Below are 24,457 nucleotides of genomic sequence, written 5' to 3' on the forward strand. Positions count from 1 at the left end.
CCATGACTGGTGTGGCCCCTAGAAGACAAAGGGTTTCCCTGTCTTTTCTGGTACCCAGAACAACCTGTTTGTCTCAGGTTGGTTTCCTTGGGAGACGGACTCTGAGGTGAGGACGACCATGCCATTTTCTCAAGAGGTACTTTTAGAATCAACTTCGGTGGAAGGGAGGGAGAGGAAGCAGGACCGGGTAGAAGAAGTTGAGCTGCAACAAAATCCTAATGAAGATATCAGCAGGTCTCCCACGGAACTCTGGTGCTAGGTTGTTCCTTCAGAGTTGTCCTGAGCTTAGGGGAGTGCTGGGCTTTCATGTCACCATGCTGATGAGTCAATGAATGTGGCAAGTGACCAGGCAAGACTTTGGGCAAGCTGGGTCTCTGCAGTGGATGCAGTCACAAGGAGGATGACCGGCAGGGGCCATCTCTGCAACCTGGTACATAACAGCATCCTCCATGCCCTTGGGAACACCTTCCACCTGGGAGTCTTTGAACTCAGGACATGTATTAACTTCCCCACAATTCGGTCCTCAAAGCCACTTCACATCACCTGGGAAACTCAAAGTTCTCTGACCCTACTTGACCTTGTTGTTGTTCTTTCGCTCAGTTGTGTCCGACTCTTTGCAGCTCCACAGACTGCAGCACGCCAGGCTTCCCTATCCTTCACTATCTTCCTGAGTTTGCTCAAACTCACGTCCATTGAGTCGGTGATGCCATCCAACCATCTCATCCTTTGTTGCCCCCTTCTCCTCTTGCCCTCAATCTTTCCCAGCAATGGGGTCTTTTCCAATGAGTTGGCTCTTCGCATCAGGTAGCCAGGTAAAGTCCAGGATCTGGACTTTACTAATTGGAAAAGTTTAGCATGAATGTCATAGGGGCCTGAGATGCAGCTTTCTCTGGGATCTCTGAGTGCCTGGGTTAGCAGTGAGCTCTGGCAGAGGACAGAGGAAGCAAGAGAAGGGAGCCTCAGACATGTAAGATGAGATAAAATGTGGGTATATTAACACAGAAACCTCCTCACCATGTATTTCCTTACACTGTTTCCCAAGGGGGTACAAGAAGACAAAATATTATATTTTATTTAATAGGCTTTTCAAAAACAGTTTTAGATTTTTAGAAAAACTTAGATGATACAACAAAGAGTTCCCATATACCCCTACACACAATTTCATATTATTAACATCTTATATTAGTGTGGTATATTTGTTGCAATTAATGATATTAGTACATTATTAGTAACTGAAGTCTACACTTGGTTTTTGTCTTAGCTCTGGCAGTTATAACAAAACTGTTGAAAGGAGAATACATTTCCCCCTTAAAATCAGAAAGGGGGATCCTGTGTGCTCAGGAGGTAAAAGAGAACCTCAAAGTGTGTGGAATTGGTGAACACAGGAACACACAAGACAGAATAACTCCTCAGTATAGGGATGCTGGTGTGTGGTTCATGGTCAAGTCCAAGGTGATGGACAAGAGAGAACCTGGCCTGTGTTGTGCTGACTTTCTTCTCATGTTTGTGAGTCAGTCCCCAGAGCTACTTCCCATGATCCCTGCCTAGGACCACGTATAGAGACCCAGCTCTGGGGACCTCAGGGGCATATGGGCAGGGCGTTCTCCATGGATGGGAGGCATCTGGAAAGTCATGGAAGGTTCCAACTGAGATGGCCTAGGCTGGGTCCCTCAGGAGAGAAGGAGGCAGCAGAGGCTGAGGGTGGCACCTAGTAGGGAGGAAGGAAGGAGCTGTGGGAAACATATTTATATTTAATTACCTGCTTATCTTTCAGGAATTGTTCTCTGCATGCCTCCTATGTGCCAAGTGGGCTCCTCCTGGGATGCCTGTCCTGGCAGCCTTTGAGATAGAACTCTGCCCCCTTAGCCTTCTTCCCAGGTCCTGATTACTCTTCCCTAGCCTTTCCACTCTGATTTCTCAACTTTATTCTAAATAGGAATTCCTTCATGACCTAGAAATTGTCTCTAAGAATATCACCCACTCAGCTGCCCTTCATTCAGCACCCTCAGCCCACAGAACAGCTAGGAGATACACTTTTAAAACCCTTGATCAAGCCCCCCTTTTCAAAACAGAACACCACATACTTCCTGGGAGTTGTAAAGCTCTTAGAAGGATCCTCCTGAGGGTACGGAGGGATGTGTGTCCCCTTCTCCTAACTACACGTGGGCCCTGACCCTGTCTGAACTGTGGATTGACCCTCCCTGCTGAACTTGCTTCCTTTGGGACAAATCTTGTCCTGCTCACCCACCCCACACTTACAGTCATGCCCAAAGCTTCCTGTGGACAAAGATTACAGAGACACTGCCCACCAGCAGTACCATGAGGCCTAGGAGGAGAACTGCAAAGACCGTGTGCCTCCAAATCCAAAATATTTACCACCTGACCCCTTCAGAAAATATTTGCCAAATCCTGGCATAGGATTTCACAAATCAAGTTAAAAGATCAAGCTTTATCATAAAGATGATGAGCTATTGGATGATTTAAACAGATCTGACATAGACTTCTCCCCTGGCGGCTCATCGGTAAAGAAACTGCCTGCAGTGCAGGACACGCAGGACACTTGGGTTCAATCCCTGGGTCGGGAAGATCCCCTGAAGGAGGGCATGACAACCCACTCCAGTATTCTTGCCTGGAGAATCCCATGGACAGAGGAGCCTGGTAGGCTATAATACATAAGGTTGCAAAGAGTCAGACATGACTGAGGCAACTAAGCACGCGCACATGACTCAGATTTACAAATTTAAAACAATCTGACTACAAACTAAGGGACAGAATAAGGAGGGAAAGAACAGACACAGAGTCCAGTTGGGAGGCTACATCAATGATCAGGTGAAAAACGGAAGGTAGCCTGGACTGGAGATGGCAAAGTTAAATGAGTGCCATTTTTAATCCCCAAAGCAGTTTTTGTTCTTATATTGTCTGCAAGTACCACTGCTGCTGCTGCTGCTAAGTCACTTCAGTCGTGTCCGACTCTGTGTGACCCCATAGACGGAAGCCCACCAGGCTCCCCCGTCCCTGGGATTCTCCAGGCAAGAACACTGGAGTGGGTTGCCATTTCCTTCTCCAATGTGTGAAAGTGAAAAGTGAAAGTGAAGTCGCTCAGTCGTGTCCGACCTTTAGCGACCCCACGGACTGCAGCCTACCAGGCTCCTCCATCCATGGGATTTTCTAGGCAAGAGTACTGGAGTGGCTTGCCATTGCCTTCTCCGGCAAGTACCACTAGATGGTGCCAACTCAAAGAGGAAAAAAATCCCACCTTTATCTTCATCAATATCCAAATTTTTACTAAACTGATATAACTTTATAGGGGCTCCCCTGGTGGCTCAGACAGTAAAGAATCTGCCTGCAATGCAGAAGACCCTAGTTTGACCCCTGGAAGAGGAAATGGCAATCCACTCCAGTATTCTTGCCTGGAGAATCCCATGGACAGAGGAGTCTAGCGGGCTAGGGGCTACAGTCCATGGAGTTGCAAAGAGTCTGACATGACTGAATGACTAACACTTAACTTTACAGGAACTTAAGAGTTGTAATTCAAGTATTTCAGTGGTTTAACCCTTGGAGTAAGTTTTAAGAAGAATCTGCATCATACTAAGTTAAGTATATGTGGGTTTTTACAGAGCAATAAGCAAGGGTTTTATGAGAAACTAAAAGATGAACTAAATTCACCTTCAATTCTGCATATTCACTGACCAGTAAATTCACTGCCTTCTTCAGATAACTAAGGGAACAGTCAAGCATGTGGGCAAAGGTTTCCACCAAGAATGTCTACCACAGCATGATTTATAAACCTGAAAGCAATCTTAGTGGCCAATAGCAGATAAATCATCCATCAGGGCATGTCTACACTTGAGGGAATGAACCAATGATTCATGAGCCTCCGCCCCTCGCCAGGCACTGTGTTGAGTACTGAAGACAGTGCTGTACACAATGGATCAGGTCCTCGCTGTCCTAGAATGGACTTGTTAAAGGTGTGTTATTTTCAGAGACTATTTCACGAGTTGGGAAAATAGTTTGTTATATCATAACTGGAAGCAAAACAAGATTTTAAAAATGTATATACAGCATGCTGCAAGCTTCTTTAATGTACATCATGGTAGAGTATGAAGTGTTTCAATCTTCAAATTCATGTATGTAAAAAAAAAGTGTACACTTCTTTATTTTTCATAATTCTACTTAATTTTACCTCTGAATCCCAGTCCTGCAAAGGTGTTAAGAAATTCGGCCCTGGGTGGGCTCAGCTACCCTCCACCTACCCTCCAGGGTTTAGCCAAGTTTCTCACTCAGAACCCCAGGGTATTTGCTCATGTGTGCACAGCAGTATCTGGAAGTGCCCACTGCCAGGGCCCTGTGGTTCTTCCAGGTCAGCTGCTCCAGTCTTTGTGACCAGAAAAGGTTACAGGTCTGGGTGACACTTGAGCCAAAACTCCCCGAAGCAGCCTCGGACACTGTAGGGCCTGCCACTCCAGGTGTGGTCTGAACCAGCAGCATGTGCATCGCTTGGATACTGCTGGATCAGAATCTGTGTTTCAACCAGATCCCTAGGTGATTTGGGTGTGTATTACATTTTTGGAAACACTGCCCTAAGAGGCCTTACCATACCTGCCTGGTCCAGTCCAGGTGGAGCTCAGGTTGGGGTTGCTCTGGGAACCCTGGGCCAATCATCACTAGTCTGAAGAAGCCCCTCTTTCCTTCCATCCATGAGTACTGATGTGAAAATAAAGACAACCAAGGAAGGGTCTCGTAGGCAATTTCAGCCAGCCACCCTACCCCTGCCACAGGGCCCTTCCCCAGTTACAGAAGATCAGGGCTCTCTGCCTGCTTTAATGAATGAAAAGCAGGAGAAAAAACTCATGGAGGGTGTGTAAATTCTAGTCACAAATATATCTTGTTTTTCAAAAAATCAAGACTAAAAAAAATATAAAGAAGGTAGCAGTACTGTCATTAGGGCTTTCCTAGTGGCTCAGTTGGTAAAGAATCCGCCTGCAATGCAGGAGACTCAGGTTTGATCCCTGGGGTGAGAAGATCCCCCTGGAGAAGGAAATGGCAACCCACTCCAGTATTCCCACCCAGAAAATCCCATGGGCAGAGGAGCCTGGTGGGCTACAGTCCATGGAGTCTCAAGAGTCAGATACAACTGTGACTAAACCACCATCACAAGTACTGTCATTTATTTTTATCTCTTCTTTAAACTTTTCTGCATTGTTTTTCTACAATGAATATAATTCAATTTACAAACAGGAAAAGATTAAACATCCCTCAATGGTGTATACTCACGTGGACAAGACACAGAGATGCAAACACAACCCAGAAAGATGAAATATTGGATAACTCAGATAGAACTGAAAAACAATGTTTTATTAATAGACTGAGGGCACACACTCATTACAACAGCTGAAAGCTGGGCCAGATTACTCAAAAGTGGTGTCAGTGTCTTCTCAGTGCTTTGGAATTTATTCATTTAATCCTACTTCCTATTACAACTTTTGATCTTTGAAAGAAAAAGAAGAGGTTCCAAGATAATTGTGAGAGGGAGAAATCGGCCAGCTCATGCATCTCTTCTTTTAAAAATAATGCACAAATTATAAACCATTCCAATAAAACTGAAGCTCTTGTTTCAAAGGACTCTCAGCTAGAATTACTGAGATAAGTGGCTGCTTAGAACAAAAACCCTGATACCAATCACAAGCCCCTTGTTGCTGGGTTCTTGATTTTTTACAAAATACGCTAATTGCCAGAGCCTCATTGAGATCAGTGTAGGGGATGAGCAGCCTGTTGAACGGATGTTTCCTGTCATTTGTTCCAGAGGCGAAGTGCCCAGGAGGTTCAATTTCAGTCTTCTGAGACCCACCTCCTCATCCCCGTGTCAGAAGTCCGTCTTGGGAAGAGCTGCAGAGAGGATTAAATGGGTGAGCAGGCAGGCAAATGTGCACAGATGTTCATTTCAAGGAAAAGCTGGCAAACAACAAAGCAAGTCACAGTGCATCTGGCCAATTTATCCTTCCTTTGTTCAAGTCATAGTTGAGTAAAGGAAGAACAAGGGTATTTTGGATTCCAGCCCTGCCTGAGCCTAGCAGATTTCCAGCTCATAAATGTTGAGCTTTACCACCCTACATCATTCACTGAATTAACACGTTTTTTGAGTTATCTGCTGTAGAGTGTAAAACATCCCCATTTTCTGCCATCTCACAGGAACTTTCCGTGGATAATATTCTTAAGCCTCTGAAACCCACTTCATAAAGTCAGGAGACTTTTCATGAACGAAAGCACTTTCTCAGGTACAGAAGTCAAGATGAGAGCTGTAGCTGTAGTCTCCTGGTCTCAGTATCAGTGAGGGTGACATTGAGGCTGATTAATGATGGCTTTGAACAAAGAACTGTTCTCACTCCCAAGTAAAAGTCCAGAGGTGACCAGGTAAGGTGGCTCTGTGTCAATAAGTCCTTAGGGATCCAAATTCTCTCCAGATTTTTATCCCTGGACTGTAGCACTAGTACTCATGGTCCAAGATGGTGGCTGGAGCTCCAGCCATCACAGTTATCTTCAGAGAGCAGGATGGAAGAAAAAACAAAGGGCATTCACCAGCTCACCTTAGGGAGTGTTGTTGGAAGCTGCCACACAAAGCTTCCATTCCCATCTTACTGGCCAGAATTTAGCCACAGGACACATCCAGCTGCAAGGAGGACTGAGAACAGAGTACTTGTTCTGGGTCGCTGTGTGTGATCTTATTATTATGGCATGGTGGAGAGTAGATACTGAGGAAGGCAAACCAGCAGTCTCTGCTATCGTGTGTCTCTTTGATCCTAGACGACTGTCAAGAAAGTATCTTATGAATTAAAACATGCTCATTACTTTAGTCCCTGCATTCTGAGTATCACTTAAAATTAAATGGTGACTTCTCACATTCCATTCCCTCCCCAGTCCCTGGGTAATAAGGAACTTGTCATGGTGTCACTCACTTGTTATTTCAACAGTCAAGTTCTCTTGAAGTTCCCCAGCTGGAAAGATTCTCAGTACTGCAAGGAGCCTTGCCTGCTGTTCTTGAACAATTTAGCTATCAGTGGAGACTAGGAAACACAGGAAGCAGTGAATAAGAGGGAATAGCAAAGTTAGTGGAAGCAACAAGACAAATCACAGAGAGGCCACGGTTCACTGGAAAGAGTGAATCATTCATCTCCTGAGCTTCTTCTCTAAGGGAAAAGCTTCAATCTTCTCTGGGTTTAATTATAGAAAATCCTAGGACTGAGGAATATTTGATCCATGGAGAAGTTGAACCAGTACTTTACCACTAGGGCATCTAGAAAATTAGCAAGTGGAAGAGGAAACACAGCATCTTTGGGGACCTATAGGCATCTGCTACCTTACCTGCAGGTTTCCCAGGTGGCACTTTGGCCACTTGATGCAAAGAGCCGACTCACTGGAAAAGACCCTGATATTGGAAAAGACTGAGGTCAGGAGAAGGGGATGACAGAGGATGAGATGGTTGGATGGCAGCACCGACTCGATGGACATGAGTTTCAGCAAGCTCTGGGAGATGGTGAAGGACAGGTAAGTCTGGCGTGCTGCAGTCCCTGGGGTCACAAAGAGTCAGACAGTACTGAGCAACTGAATGACAACCACAGGTGGTTCAGTGATAAAGAATCTGCCTTCCAATCTGCCTGCCTGCAGGAGGCAGGTTTGATCTCTGGGTCGGGAAGATCCGCCGGAGGAGCAAATGGCTACCCACTCCATTATTCTTGCCTGAGAAATCCCATGGACAGAGGAGCCTGGCAGGCTATAATCTATGAGGTCACAAAGAGTCAGCCACAACTGAACCACTGAGCAAACACCTGCCTTATAACTTGAGAAGTTGCTAGTTATCACCAAAAATTTCTGGATCAAATGACCTCACCTATAACCAGACAATCTATCTGATAAACCCTGTTGCTGCTAAGTCACTTTAGTCATATCCAAGTCTTTTTGATTCCCATTGACTGTAGCCTGCCAGGCTCCACTGTCCATGGGGATTCTACAGGCAAGAATACTGGAGTGGATTGCCATTCCCTTCTCCAGAAGATCTTCCTGATCCAGGGATTGAACCTGCGTCTCTTAGGTCTCCTGCATTGGCAGGTAAGTTCTTTACCACTCCGTTCCGTTCCGTCGCTCAGTTGTGTCTGACTCTTTGTGACCCCGTGGACTGTAGCCTACCAGGCTTCTCCGTCCATGGGATTCTCCAGGCAAGAATACTGGAGTGGGTTACCATCTCCTTCTCCAGGGGATCTTCCCGACCCAGGGATCGAACCTGGGTCTGCTGCATTGGAGGCAGACGCTTTAACCTCTGAGCCACCAGGGAAGCCCACTAGCCCCACCTTAAACCCTAAGGGACCAGAAATAAATCCAAGCCTACAGCTGAGTTTGTCAACCTATGAACATGACTGGCATCTGGAGTTGGAATGATTCTCAGTGGTGGGGGCTGTCCTGTGTGCTGTGGGGTGTTCAGCAGCATCCCTAGACTCTGCCCCCTCAATGCCAGTAATACACTCATCTAGTTGTGGCAACTGAAATGCCTCCAGTTACTGACAAATGTCCCCTGGGTGCAAGAGACTCCAGTTAAGAATCATTGGTCTTGATCTTCTTTTAGAATTTTGTTAACAGAGACTCAAAGCTGGTAACTATGGATTCAGGTTTTATTCAGCGGTCACTGAATTCTTTCAGTTTAATATTTTCACTCCCTTGCTCTTTCATTCAAGGTCACTCATTCGGCACCCTTGGGACTCAGGAGTGGCCAAGGCAGGGAAGCTTATTCACCTGGCATTCAGCACACACTGGGGCCTCGATAAGCCCTGTATAAGGATTGTCACATCACTCCCACAGCTGCCCCCCAAAGCCCTTACTATTGTCATCTTCATTCCACAGATAAAATAACAGGTTCAGCAAGGTCGAGTCACTTGCCTAAGGACACACAGCTAGAAAACGTCTGGTTGCAGGAATTTGGACCCGCACGATCTGAACCCAGAACCTGCACATTTTACCATTAATTTAATATCAGTGACACGCCAAGTATTGTGCTTGCTGCTTAACATTATCTCCAACCACCTGAGAGTGAGGGGTTCTGGGTCCCATTTCATGGTAAAGAATCGTGGCTCCCTGGGTGCCATTCTGAGTGATGCAGGCTGCCATGAGAAATGGAGCTACTTTATGGAAAGAAGTCCTTGAAAACTGGATGCAGCAAAGCAGCTCTGCTCAAACCAGCTTGGAGTCTGGCATTTAGGTCATTTCAAGATTCTGATTTTCAACAATTTGGCTGCATTGTCAGAGTTCTCAGACAACCTGAGGTGGGATTAACCTCATACAGAAAATAAATGGAGGAAAATACTCCCATTTACCCTAGTAACATCAGCAGCAACCATATAATACATAGTAAAAATTTTAAGATATATGTAGAAAATGTCAATTTTATTAAGAAATATTAAGAGAGATGATGAAACATATTCATTTAGATGGGAAATCTCAACATAATGAAGATGTCAGATGTCCTTAAACTCTACTATAAATTTATCTATAATAAAAAGTCCTTCTGGAGGCAAACATTACATAGTATTGCACCATTTTGACTTCTGGAAAACCTACTGGAAATGTATTTTCTCCCTTTAGGAATGTGACTGAATGCATAGCACTTGGCATTTCATCATGTCCACTTGTGACTTGTTACCCAGCAAAACACACCACTGATCCCCAAAAGGAAGAAAGCTAATGAAAGTGGATGCACATGGAAGCACCAGGAAAGCAGAGGTTGGGAGCTAATATTCTGCAGATGCTCACCCGTGACAACATCTAAGTTCAGGACAGCAAAGCCAGACCTGCACTCAGCCTTCACATTTGCTCTCAGGCATCACGTGCTCACGTGGAATGCACCCACTTGGACATAAAGTCAAGCCTGTCACGTTATAGCTGTCACCTGAGTGCTCCCCATCAGGCAAATCTCAATTCTCAGAAAAGTGTGGGCACATCTGACAAAACCTAGTCTATTCATCATTGACCAGGAACCCAGTCTTTTTTTTTTTTCTTTGAAAGGAATGTTTTCCATAAAAGCCTTGGCTTTTTTAAAAAAAGCCATTTGCAGCAAAGGAAACATTCGTGTTACCATGGTTTAGATCACTTTGGAGAGCTATTTTTCTCCCTCTGCTTCAGGGAGAAAGGTTCCAGTGGCAAAACAGACAACTCAGCTGTCCTTGGAGCATGCAAGCACTTCTTCCCCATTCCACCTTCTCTGAGGTTGGCATCTATTTTTGTCAACCAATGTTCCTTTAAATTATGAGTTCAGCAAAACCAGAAAACCTTCATGGTCAACTTTGTGGGACTCCGAAGGATTCTACAAGTTGTGACTTTTACATCTTACTCAATAAAACTTCCATGGCTGTGCCTACCAATCACAAAAATCTGTTCTCAGAGTTCAGTTCGTTTCAGTCGCTCAGTCGTGTCCAACTCTTTGCGACCCCATGGACTGCAGCACGCCAGGCTTCCCTGTCCATCACCAACTCCTGGAGATTGTTCAAACTCATGTCCATTGATTCAGTGATGCCATCAAACCATCTCATCCTCTGTTGTCCCCTTTTCTTCTGTCTTCAATCTTTCCCAGCACCAGGGTCTGGGTTTTCTCAGAGTAAAACCAACAAAAGTCACAGAGGAACCAGGTCAAATTGTCAAAATTAATTCCTCTCACCTGGTCTCAGGGGTTTCCCAAGTGGTGCAGCAGTAAAGAATCTGCCTGCCAATGCAGGAGACACAAGTTCGATCCCTGGGTTGGAAAGATCCCCTGGAGTAGGAAAGAGCAACCTGTTCCAGTATTCTTGTCTGAAAAATTCCATGGACAGAGGAACCTGGTGTGACTCTGTGGGCGGGGTCAGAGTCGGACACAGTTGAGCACAGCACGGCAACCTGGTCTCAACCACTACACTTTTACACCCCTTTCCACACTCTGTTTAATTTATTATATGTTCCCCCACACGCACCACTTTTGGGCTCCTCAAGAGCAGAGCACGCAAGGATTATTGACAAGAAGAGTGTCCCAACCAGGGTGACATTTTTAAAAAAGACTACTGTTGGGGACTTCCCTGGTGGTCCACAGGTTAAAACTATGCTCCCAACATAGGGGGCCTGGGTTCAGTCCCTGCTCAGGGAACTAAGATCCCACATGCCATGCAGAGTGGCCAAATAATTTTTTTAAGGTATTGTTATTGTGTTGGAGTCACAGAACAAGCACATTTGACACATGCAAACATAACTCCACATGTGCTGGAATGTTCTACAGAGAGAAAGAGAAATCATCTAACTAGTGTTCATTGGAAGGACTGATGCTAAAGCTGAAACTGCAATACTTTGGCCACCTCATGCGACGAGTTGACTCACTGGAAAAGACTCTGATGCTGGGAAAGATTGGGAGCGGGAGGAGAAGGGGACGACCGAGAATAAGATGGCTGGATGGCATCACCGACTCTGTGGACATGAGTTTGAGTGAACTCTGGGAGCTGGTGATAGACAGGGAGGCCTGGCGTGCTGTGATTCATGGGGTCGCAGAGAGTCGGACACGACTGAGCGACTGAACTGAACTGAACTGAACTGAGTGAGGGAGATTCTAGCCTCTGCAGCTGTCAGTCAGTGTAAGCCAGGAGACTGTGAGCTGAAGAACATGAATCTTCTCTTCCTTCTGTTGGTTTCTGTCGTCTCCTGGAGGGAGCATCTCTCTAGGGTTTGGGAGGAGGGATCTGCCGCCCCATAATTTTCTCTTCATGTCTGGTTTTAGAACTTGAATGCTGCTTAAGCAGACCTGACTGAGCAGATGGATCACAGCGGGCTCTCAGGCACGTGCACCGTGTAGATACTGCAGACGGGGCTGTGATAGACGGGCTGGCATGCTGCCCGGTCTCCCTCCAGGACCAAGGGTGCCTTCGTCAGCTGCAGGGAGAGCTAGTGGCCAAAAGCAAGCCACTGAATCCTTCTCTGAGGCTCGCTGGCCTTCAGCTGAAGATGAACATCTGCATGAGGCTTCACGGGGGCAACAGACACCCATACAGATGACCTCTGGAGGCTGGGGTACAAACCAGCCCCACACCCCAGGTCAACCCAGCTCTGCCGGCCCTTCCAGCTCCGGGGCTGCTGCAGGACTGACCGAGGACCACACTAAGGTGGCAAGTTCAACTCACACCTCTGCCCCACCCTGTTTCCCCTACCCACACATGCGAGTACTCCTCAGAAAGTTCTAGCCCACCTACCCTCCATCCTGCAGAACCCAGCCTGCCACCGGGTTCTGTTCAGTTCAGTTCAGTCGCTCAGTCGTGTCTGACTCTCTGGGACCCCATGAATCACAGCATGCAAGGCCTCCCTGTCCATCAGCAACTCCTGGAGTTCACTCAAACTCATGTCCATCAAGTCGGTAATGCCATCCAGCCATCTCATCCTCTGTCGTCCCCTTCTCTTCCTGCCCCCAATCCCTCCCAGCATCAGAGTCTTTTCCAGTGAGTCAACTCTTCGCATGAGGTGGCCAAAGCACTGGAGTTTCAGCTTTAGCATCAGTCCTTCCAATGAACACCCAGGACTGATCTCCTTGCAGTCCAAGGGACTCTCAAGAGTCTTCTCCAGCACCACAGTTCAAAAGCATCAATTCTTTGGTGCTCAGCTTTCTTCACAGTCCAACTCTCACACCCATACATGACCACTGGAAAAACCATCCCCTTGAATAGACGGACCTTTGTTGGCAAAGTAATGTCTCTGCTTTTTAACATGCTATCTAGGTTGGCCATAACTTTCCTTCCAAGGAGTAAGCGTCTTTTAATTTCATGGCTGCAATCACCATCTGAAGTGATTTTGGAGCCCAAAATAATAAAGTCTGACACTGTTACTGCTGTTTCCCCATCTATTTCCCATGAAATGATGAAACCAGATGCCATGGTTTTAGTTTTCTGACTATTGAGCTTTAAGCCAACTTTTTCACTCTCCTCTTTCACTTTCATCAAGAGGCTTTTGAGTTCCTCTTCACTTTCTGCCATAAAGGTGGTGTCATCTGCATATCTGAGGTTATTGATATTTCTCCCGGCAATCTTGATTCCAGCTTGTGCTTCTTCCAGCCCAGTGTTCCTCATGATGTACTCTGCATATAAGTTAAATAAGCAGGGTGACAATATACATCCTTGACGTACTCCTTTTCCTATTTGGAACCAGTCTGTTGTTCCATGTCCAGTTCTAACTGTTGCTTCCTGACCTGCATATAGGTTTCTTAAGAGGCAGGTCAGGTGGTCTGGTATTCCTGTCTCTTTCAGAATTTTCCACAGTTTGTTGTGATCCAGGCAGTCAAAGGCTTTGGCATAGTCAATAAAGAGAAGGCAATGGCAAGCCACTCCAGTACTCTTGCCTAGAAAATCCCATGGATGGAGCAGCCTGGTAGGCTGCAGTCCATGGGGTCGCTACGAGTCGGACATGACTGAGCGACTTCACTTTCACTTTTCACTTTCACACATCGGAGGAGGAAATGGCAACCCACTCCAGTGTTCTTGCCTGGAGAATCCCAGGGACGGGGGAGCCTGGTGGGCTTCCGTCTATGGGGTCACACAGAGTCGGACATGACTGAAGTGACTTAGCAGCAGCAGTAGCAGATGTTTTTCTGGAACTCTCTTGCTTTTTCCATGATCCAGCGGATGTTGGCAATTTGATCTCTGGTTCCTCTACCTTTTCTAAAACCAGCTTGAACATCTGGAAGTTCACGGTTCACGTATTGCTGAAGCCTGGCTTGGAGAATTTTGAGCCTGACTTTACTAGCGTGTGAGATGAGTGCAATTGTGTGGTAGTTTGAGCATTCTTTGGCATCGCCTTTCTTTGGGATTGGAGTGAAAACTGACCTTTTCCACTGCTGAGGCTTCCAAATTTGCTGGCATATTGAGTGCAGCACTTTCACAGCATCATCTTTCAGGATTTGAAATAGCTCAACTGGAATTCCATCACATTCACTAGCTTTGTTCATAGTGATGCTTTCTAAGGCCCACTTGACTTTGTATTCCAGGATGTCTGGCTCTAGGTGAGTCATGGCACCATCGTGATTATCTTGGTCGTGAAGATCTTTTTTGTATAGTTCTTCTGTGTATTCTTGCCACCTCTTCTTAATATCTTCTGCTTCTGTTAGGTCCATACCATTTCTGTCCTTTATCGAGCCCAGCTTTGCATGAAATATTCCCTTGGTATCTCTAATTTTCTTGTAGAGATCTCTTGTCTTTCCCATTCTGTTTCCTCTATTTCTTTGCATTGATCGCTGAGGAAGGCTTTCTTATCTCTCCTTGCTATTCTTTGGAACTCTGCGTTTAGATGCTTATATCTTTCCTTTTCTCCTTTGCTTTTCACTTCTCTTCTTTTCACAGCTATTTGTAAGACCTCCCCAGACAGCCATTTTGCTTTTTTGCATTTCTTTTCCATGGGGATGGTCTTGGTCCCTGTCTCCTGTACAATGTCATGAACCTCCATCCATAGTTCATCAGGCACTCTATCAGATCTAGTCCCTTAAATCTACTTCTCACTTCCCCTGTATAATCTTAAGGGATTTGATTTAGGTCATATCTGAATGGTCTAGTGGTTTTCCCTACTTTCTTCAATTTAAGTCTGAATTTGGCAATAAGGAGTTCATGATCGGAGCCCCAGTCAGCTCCTGGTCTTGTTTTTGCTGACTGTATAGAGCTTCTCCATCTTTGGCTGCAAAGAATATAATCAATCTGATTTTGGTGTTGTAGGAAAGCCCAGTTCTAGAGAACAGGAGAGAACGGGCTATTCTTCCCTCCCTGCAACCCTGCATAATGGGATAGAAGCTGATGAAGGAAGTCAGGATACACCATGGAGTTGAATTCACTCAGGGCTGGATATCATTCTCAGCAAAGATCTTCGTTCAAGTGGGAGAGAAGCACCGCACAGTCTGGGAGTGTTCGTGTGGGAGCTGGACCCTGTGAGCTCATGGACCAATGACCTGACACCTCCAGAGTCTTTCCCCTCCTTCCCACCTCTGCTCGGGTGCCTCCCTACTCCATCCACTGATACCTGAAGCTCTGACTCTCAGCATAAGCCTGACCTCCAGGGGGAGACTGTACAGTCTTGGAGGATTCTGACTTGGTACAGGGGAGGAAGTTCACCCCCCACACTCAGAGGGTTATCTTTCAGTCTCTGGGCACAAGGGCGCCTGGCACCTGTCCCCACGGGAGCAGCAAGGAGTTACCGCAGTGGGTGATCTGTCACTCCATCCCAACTTCTGACTGAGAGAAATGCAGGGATGAGGTCAGAGATGCCAGGCGTCTGCCTGAAGCACCAGCCTCCTGCAGAATGAAGGGAAAGGGAGTGTGTGGGTGACGGACACTGTTCTCCGAGGCAGCACACTTGTGTCAGGAGAGAGGTGAGATTCCGCCTGACTCTGCCTGTCACCGAGGACTCCAGCTGCCTTCTCCTAGTTTCTGCCGACAGGGACTGGATGGCTGCTTGCAAAGGACAGTCCCAATTCTGCGGGAGCCTCACAAGCAAACGCAGCTGCCCTGATGGACTGTGGGGAGGCGCCTGGGGCCAGGATGCAGAGCAGAAAGTGTGTTCGAACCCAAGAGGTGTGCTGGGCACCACACCTGAGGGCCTGCCGAGAAAAGAACCCTGAGGTTCAGCCCAGCCCTTGTCCAGGAACGAAACAGCCCCTTTCGGTCTCTTATTCTGTCAAATGCAATTGCTACAACAATATGGCCTCATAGGGGCATCAGGAAGTGGGGCCCCAACTAAGATGGGAATGAGCACCTCCTAAAATTCCACACCGTCAGCACCTCTCTGGATGCACCCTAGTACCTGCCGGGGTGTAAAGACTAAAGGAGTAAATGCAGGAAGAAGTTCTCTGGTCTAGGGCCAGGTGCATCCCAACCCCAGGCCTCCCCCGCCATCTGCTGTAGCCTCCGGGGAGGTTCTGAGCCTCTCCCTGCCCAACTCTCCTTACCTATAAAGTGGAGGCAAAAATGAATTAATTTCTGCAACGTATTCACTGTGGTGCCTGACACACGGTAGACAATGTTAGTTCTTTTTTTTTTGAAATATTAGTTAATTTACAAAGCGGCAGGCTGCTTTCCTGATGAGAGGCTCTGGGGCAGAAACCCCTCCTAGGATGTACAGATTGTTGGCAGAATTCAGTTCTGAGTAGCTGTAGGGTGGAGGTCCCCGTTTCCTGGGGGCTGTCGGCAGGGAGCTGTTCTCAGCTTCCGGAAGACACCCATGTTCTTTGAACTTGAACTTCAAGTGAACAAATGAACTTGCAGATGGAGCTTTCCTCCCATCTCCTCACTCCTGCTTTCTCTTCTAACGCATCTTTATCACGGCAGTAGGGAAAGCTTGTCTATTCTTAAGAATTTGTGTAATTAGATTAGGCTCACCCTGATAATCTAGGATAATCTCCCATCTCAGGGTCTATAACATTAAGCACATCGGCATGGTCCCCTTTGGCCAAGTAAAGTAACATTCACAGGTTCCTGGGATGGGAACATGGACATCTTTGGGAGTGGGGATGTTATTTTGCCGACCACACACATAGAAAACTGTATTTAGTGTATTAGCAGTTGTTGTTTAGTCGCTAAGTTGTGTCTGACTCTTTGCGATCCCATGGACTGTAGCCCACCATGCTTCTATGCCCATGGGATTTCCTGGGTAAGAATACTGGAGGGGTTACCATTTCCTTGTCCAGGAGATCTTCCGGGCCCAGGGATCAAACCTTAGTCTCCTGCTTGGCAAGCGAATTCTTTACCACTGAGCTACCTGGGAAGCCCCATATCAGCAGTTATCTAGGTCTAAAAGATGGTAGGTAAAGCTACTTACGTAGCTATTATTATGTGCGTTAAACACCTATGATGGTGCATGTAGCAGTGAACCAATCAGACAGGGTCCCTGCTTTCACAGGGTTCACAGTCTGGTAATAGTGATTCCCATCTCTTCCAGAATGTTCCACAGTTTATTGTGATCCACACAGTCAAAGGCTTTGGCATAGTCAATGAAGCAGAAATAGATGTTTTTCTGAAACTCTCTTGCTTTCTCCATGATCCAGCGGATGTTGGCTAGTATATTAAAAAGCAGAGACATTACTTTGCCAACAAAGGTCTGTCTAGTCAAGGCTATGGTTTTTCCCGTGGTCATGTATGGATGTGAGAGTTGGACTGTGAAGAAAGCTGATCGCCGAAGAATCGATGCTTTTGAACTGTGGTGTTGGAGAAGACTCTTGAGAGTCCCTTATACTGCAAGGAGATCCAACCAGTCCACTCTAAAAGAGATCAATCCTGGGTGTTTATTGGAAGGACTGATGCTAAAGCTGAAACTGCAATACTTTGGCCACCTCATGCGACGAGTTGACTTACTGGAAAAGACTCTGATGCTGGGAAGGGTTGGGGGCGGGAGGAGACGGGGACAACAGAGAATGAGATGGCTGGATGGCATCACCAACTCTGTGGACATGAGTTTGAGTGAACTCCGGGAGTAGGTGATGGACAGGGAGGCCTGGTGTGCTGTGATTCATGGGGTCGCGGAGAGTCGGACACGACTGAGCGAGTGAACTGAACTGAACTGAATAGTGATTCACAAAATGTGATCCTCAGACAAACAGTCAGCATCACCTGGGGACCTGATGGGGACAAACTCTCAGATCCCATTCCACACCTACTGAGTCAGAAACAGAGTGGGGCAGGGCTTGGGGGGATTTGTGTCTTAATAAGCCTTCCAGGTGAGTCTGACACGTTAAAAGTCTGAGAATTGCTGGTCCAGTATGTCTGTATCTCAGCACTGGCAAACATTTCTAGTCTGCAAGGCTTACTGTCTGGCAATGTTTGCCAACTGATACTCTATGTGAAGAAAATGAGTTCCTGCTCAGCTGGTAAAGAATCCACCTGCAACTCAGGAGACCCCAGTTTGATTCCTCGGTTGGGAAGATCCCCTGGAGAAGGGATAGGCTATCCATGCCAATATTCATGGGCTCCCCTGGTGGCTCAGATGATGAAGAATCCACCTGAAACGCGGAAGACCTGGGTTCAATCCCTGGGTTGAGACTATCTTTTGGAGGAGAGCATGGCAACCCCACTCCAATATTCTTGCCTGGAGAATTCCCAAGGACAGAGGAGCCTGGTGTGCTATAGTCCATGGGGTCACACAAAGAGTTGGACACAAATGAGTGACTAAGCACACACACAGGCTCTAGAGGGGAGGTCTATTTTCAAGACAAAGATATCTTACCAGACTTTCAGAGGACTCGGTGCCTCCCTCCCAACCTTCCTGCTTTCTTTTTTTTCTGATTTCTAATTCATCACAGAACCTCTGGATAGTAATTTGCTTTCTCAGAAATCCCATAAAGACAGGGTTTTCCACACACAAATGCTCATGTATTCTGCTCTCTAAAGAAGAGGAATCATTATAAATGAATACATTAATCTTGAGTTAGAATGAGTCAGTCGCCAAAGAACGGAGCATCTATGGGTATGCTAAAAATGTTCACCAGAGGACTTGAAATACTGATTAATAAACATGAGTTAGCTGGGATAGTGTCCCCAAACACATCCACATTCTAATCCCAGACCTTGTGAACACGTTACCTTACATGGCCAAAGGGACTTTGCAGGTGAGATTAAGATAAAGGTCTATATATAGGTTATGGGGCTTCCCTGGAGGGTCAGATGATAAAGAATCTGCCTGCAATGCAGGAGACCCAGGTTCGATCCCTGGGTAGGGAAGATTCCCCTGGAGAAGGAAATGGCAACCCACTCCAGTATTCTTGCCTGGAGAATCCCAAGGACTGAGGAGCCAGGCGGGCTACAGTCCACTGGGTCGCAAAGAGTCAGACATGACTGAGGGACTAACACTTTTACTTATGAGTTATGGGTCACAGATGTAAAAAAACAAATTTATGATTACATGGAAATCAACCTTGAATATTCACTGGAAGAACTGATGCTGGAGCAGAAGTACCAACACTTTGGCCGCCTGATACAAAGAGCTGACTCATTGGAAAAAACCCTGACTTTGGGAAAGATCGAAAGCAAAAGCAGAAGCGGTCAATAGAGGATGAGATGGTTGGATAACATCACCAACTCAGTGGACATGAATTTGAGCAAATTCTGGGAGATAGTGAAGGACAGGGGAGCCTGGTGTGCTGCAGTCCATGGGGTCACAAAGAGTCGGATACAACTTAGCAACTGAACAACAAGTGGTTACCAAAGGGGAAAGGCAGGGAGGGATAAACTGGAAAATTGGGACTGACATATACACACTGTTATATATAAAATAGATAACTAACAAGGACATACTGTATAGCACAGAAAACTCTACTCAGTACTCTGTAATGACCTATCTAGGGAAAGAATCTTAAAAAAAAAAGAATAGATATATGTGTTTGGATAACTGATTCGCTCTGCTGTACAGCAGAAACTAACTAATAGTTGATTGTAAATCTTACAATCAGTAGATTGTAAATCAACTATACGCCAATAATTTTTTAAAAATAAAATAAAATAAATTTTTTTAAATAAAATAAAAAATTTTTTAAAAGGTGATGGGTCTAGAGATGGGAGTTGATCCTAGATTATCCTAGTGGGCCCAATCTAATCACAAGGGTCCTTGTAGGGGGGAAGTAACAAAGTCAGAGTTACAAAAAGAGATGTAATAACAGAGGTCGGCGTCAGAGGGAGATGTAAAGACACGGCATGACCGACTGGCTTTGACACAGAAGGATGAGGCCATGAGCCAGGACATACAGGCGACCTCAGAGGCTGAGACATGCAAGGAAATAGATTCTCTCCTGTCGCCTCCAGAAAGAATGGAGCCCTGCCAGCCACCCCCTTTTGGATTTCTGCCCTCCAGAACTGTGAGAGAATACATTTTCTGATAGTTTAGGCTGCTAAGTTTGTGGGGAGTTGTGAGAGCAACTAAAGGAAACTAATACAGATGTAGCACAAAGATGCCAGATGCAGGTGGGCAGGCTCATCAGCACAGGCATCACATTGTTGCTATTGAGCCGATAAGTTGTGTCTGACTCTTCTGTGAACCCCAGGGACTGCAGCCCACCAGGCTTCTTTGACCTTGGGATTTCCCAGGCAAGAATACTGATGTGGGTTGCCATTTCCTTCTCTAGGGGATCTTCCCAATACAGGGGTTGAACCTGGGTCTCCTGCATTGGCAGGTGGATTCTTTATCACTGAGCTACTTAGAATTCTTTTTCCAAATTGATGAAGCCTTGGGATTCTGCCAGAGAGCCAATATCTATTGACCCGAACTAGAATGCAAGAGTGAGTCAAATTCTTGGTTATAAATAACAGAACCCTCTCTGGCTGATTTAAACAGAAAAGGAATTTACTAAATGATATTAAGTGGCTCACAACCTATCTGGGGAGGTCAGAACATTGAGCTCAGAGGCCACACAACAGGAATGATGCCCAAGTTAAGCTTCTGGGCAGCCGCCTGTGTGACCGTCACTGGTCACACACCGAGTCCAGCACCTGGGAGATCGCTGCTGCCTTTGAAAGTAGGGTGCTCCTCTTCCACATCAACATAGTGAACTTCATGGCTGGCTCTCCTTGCACTGCTTCTCTGTCAACACCTGCAAATGGCTAGATCTCTTTCCTCGATAATCCAAGTATAGTCCATGGACCAGTAGCATCAGCATTCCCAGATCTATAGAACCAGAATCTGGATTTTGATGGGATCTTTGGGTGATTCAGACGCACAGCAAAAGGCTAAGAAGCTCCGGTCTGAGATCATCCAGTCCTGGTGTGAGATAATTCAGTGGTACAGTCCCCAGCCCTGTAGCATTATCAGAGTGATGTCCCCCCGCCGAGAAACACAATACGCAGAACATAGGACTCTGGTGCTAAAGAGGCAAAGGAAACAAGAGGAGGTGAAGAGAGTTAAGGGCACTAATTCTATGGTTGAAGAAAAGAATGCAACTATAAAGTGCTAAGACTGATTTATTTTTCAAGCAAGAAATACAGAGAGAATATTTTGTATACCATGGAGGGCGTTGTATTCATCATATCTGGCTGTTTAACCAGAAGAACTGGGAACAACATGGATCATCTGTCTTCTAGACTCAGAGAACTGCTTTTTATCATTAATTTGACTCAGTTGCTACAACTGTCAATCAACCACAGGAAAATGGAGAGGCAAAATTTAACCCTAAGTTTCCAAAAAAGATTCCAGCAGAGAGCAAAGAAAGTTCTTTTAAAAAAACATGCACAAGAAAGTACCTTGACCTGTTCCTTGTACTGGAGTGTTCAGAAAACGAAATAACTCACTCTCTATTTATAAGATCTTGAAATTCAAGAGAGTAAGAGCAAGAGATTTGTGGTTTTGCTGTTTTGAATGTTCTCATAACTTTTACACTGAATTTTACTACAGAAGAATTCACACGTGTTGGGTTTTGTTGTTGTTTTCGTTTATTGAAATATAGTTGATGTGTTAGTTTCAGGTGTATAACAGAGTGATTTAGTTATATATTTTTTCAGATTATTTTCCATTATAGGTTATTACAAGATGTTGAATATCATCCATATGCTGCATAGTAAATCCTGTTGCTCATCCATTTTAGGTATAGTAAACATAATAGTTTGTATCTATACAAACATAGTAGTTTGTATCTGTTAATCCCATACTCCTGATTTATCCCTCCCTGCTCCATTTCCTCTTTGGTAACCATAAGTTTGTTTTCTATGTCCGTGAGTCCATTTCTGTTTTTTATATAGAGTCATCTGTATTATCTTTTAGATTCCACATTTAAGTGGTATCATGTAATATTTGTCTCTCTCTGACTGACTGACTTCACCTAGTGTGATCATCTCTAGGTCCCTCCATGTTCCTACAAATGAAAATATTTCATTCTTTTTGATGGCTGAGTAATATTTTGTTGCACTACATCTTCTTAAGCCAGTCATCTGTTTGGGGGCACTTGGGTTGTTTCCATGTCTTGGCTATTGTAAATGGTGCTGCTATGAACACTGGGGTGTGTGTATATTTCCAAATTTGAGCTTCATCTTTTCCAGATATATGCCCAGGCAGAAGTGGGATTGCTGGATCATACGGTAACTCTATTTTTAGTTTTTTAAGGACCCTCCATTTTCCATAGTGGTGGGCCCAATTTACGTTTCCACTTACAGCTGTTAGTTTTGCTTGTTTTGAATTGGAAAAATGAGAAAATGGAGACTTTTGTGATCCAGAAGATAAACACAGCCTCAAGGAGCATATTTTGTACTGTCACATAGGGACAGAAAGTAGATTAGTAATTGTCAGAGGCTGAGGGAAGTAGCAAACAAGGAGTGACTGCTCAAGGAGACCAAGTTATGCAAATGTCCTGGAATAAGATGGTGGTGATGGCTGTGCAACCTCGTGAAGACGAAAAAAACCTACTGAAACACATACTTCAAAATCATGAATTTTCTGGAATATATGTCTCAATTTTTAAAAAAGTAAAGTGAAATTTACAGGCATAAAAATATTAGGAACCTAGAGTCTGAGTAAAAATAAATCTTAGGGAATTTTCCCTGACATTCCAATAGTTGGGACACCGAACTTCCACTGCAGTGGGTGTGAGTTCAATCCTTGATCAGGAAACTAAGATCCCATATGCTGTGCAGTGTGGCCAAAACCAAAATAAACTTAAAATAAATAAGTTGCTAAGTCACTTCAGTCGTGTCCGACTCTGTGCAACCCCATAGACAGAAGCCCACCAGGCTCCCCCGTCCCTGGGATTCTCCAGGCAAGAACACTGGAGTGCGTTGCCATTTCCTTCTCCAATGTGTGAAAGTAAAAAGTGAAAGTGAAGTCACTCAGTCGTGTCCGACCCTTAGCGACCCCACAGACTACAGCCAATCAGGCTCCTCCATCCATGGGATTTTCTAGGCAATAGTACTGGAGTGGCTTGCCATTGCCTTCTCCGAAAATAAATAAGTAAATCTTATTAAATAAAACTTTTTAAAAGGCATAGGACCAGGCCCCATCTGCTCGCTCTCAGGGATGCTTATAAACACAGGACAGGTGCAGAGAATGATGGTCGATGCTCAGCCCAAAGCAGGGGAAAGACCTTGCAGTCTGAGCTTTACAGGTAAGACAATTGCCTCCGAAACCACAGACCAGAACAGTACAAGCACACCTCTGGGTGTGATCCAGAGGGTGAGGAAGAGAAACCCCCACGAGAATTAGGATTTTCTTTTCCCCAACCTGGAACATGAGAGGTTTAGCATCGGAAATGAAGTCACTTTGTTGAAAATAAATGCAAGTGTTTTTCATGCCCCTCAGTTCACAGACTGAGATCCACACTCAGATGCCTTTTTTTTCTATTTTAGTAGAAATTGAAAGTGATGAGACTATCCACAAACACTAGAAGTGTCATTCTCCCAGCACTCTCAGCTGAATTTGATATCTTTTACATCCTTGTCAATCTGAAGTTTGATTTGCATTTCCCAGACTCCCCAGAAGGGTGAACATCTTTTCATAAATTTATCAGTCACTTGCATTTCCTCTTCAGCGAATTTCTATTCCTGTCTTTAGCTCCTTGTTCTAAGAGGTAAATCATCTCTTTCTTATTAATGTGAAAACAATCTTTGTATTAAAGAGATAGTAACCTTTGACTATGGCAAGTCTTTTCTTCCTGTTTATCTTCTGACTTTGTTTATGGTGCCTTTTTTCACACTTAATTATTGCCTATCTTTTTTAAAAAAATTCTTATTTTGTATTGGGGGATAGCTGATTAACAATGTTGTGATAGTTTCAGGTGGACAGTAAAGGGACCCAGCCATACATATACATGTATCCTTTCTCCCCCAAACTCCCCTCCCATCCAGGTTGCCACACAACACTGAGCAGAGTTTCCTTGCTATACAGTAGGTCCTTGTTGGTTATCCAGTTTAAATACAGCAGTGTGTAGCATATGTAAAATACCTAGTTTTACTTGTAAATTTGCTGTATGACTCAGGGAACTCAAACCGGGACTCTGTAAAAACCTGGAGGAGTGGGAAAGGAGGGGAAGTGGTTGGGAGTTTCAAGAGGGAGGAGACATATGTACACCTGTAGCTAATTCATATTGATGTATAACAGAAATCAAACCAATATTGTAAAGCAATCATCAATCCATTAAAAATAAATACATATAATTAAATAAATAAGTATAGCCACGTGCACATGTCCATCGCAAACTCCTTCCCTTTCCCCCTCTGGTTGCCTATATTTTCAAGAAGACCCCTCCACCCCACAGTTTCATAAATATTCTATGTTTTCATCTACTTTGTATGCACATTTCTTCTGCCTAATACACACCCAGTCACATTCACATCCATAGTTAGTGGATAGTTGGATAATCAGAGCATCAGTGGACCAGTAATTGATGTGCAGGTATGTGGCAGGGGGACAGGGGTGGAAAGGGGACTCAGTGTGTCCAGAGTTTACATCATCCTCCTGTCCAACCTCACAT

General features: G+C 45.2%; 1 long non-coding RNA gene across 1 annotated transcript in view; it reads right to left on the minus strand.

Moving 5' to 3' along the window:
- Positions 1-5,693: 5,693 nt before the first annotated feature.
- The window catches only part of LOC148775392 (uncharacterized), a 92,787-nt gene continuing 74,023 nt past the window's right edge, over positions 5,694-24,457 (minus strand). The window contains exon 3 of the long non-coding RNA XR_016039133.1: positions 5,694-5,886. This is a non-coding gene — a long non-coding RNA (uncharacterized LOC148775392). The remainder of the gene's footprint in view (positions 5,887-24,457) is intronic.

The sequence above is a fragment of the Moschus berezovskii genome, chromosome 15 (genome assembly GCF_049115385.1).
Source record: "Moschus berezovskii isolate FMDL1 chromosome 15, NW_MosBer_1.0, whole genome shotgun sequence".
Classification (NCBI taxonomy): Eukaryota; Metazoa; Chordata; class Mammalia; order Artiodactyla; family Moschidae; genus Moschus; species Moschus berezovskii.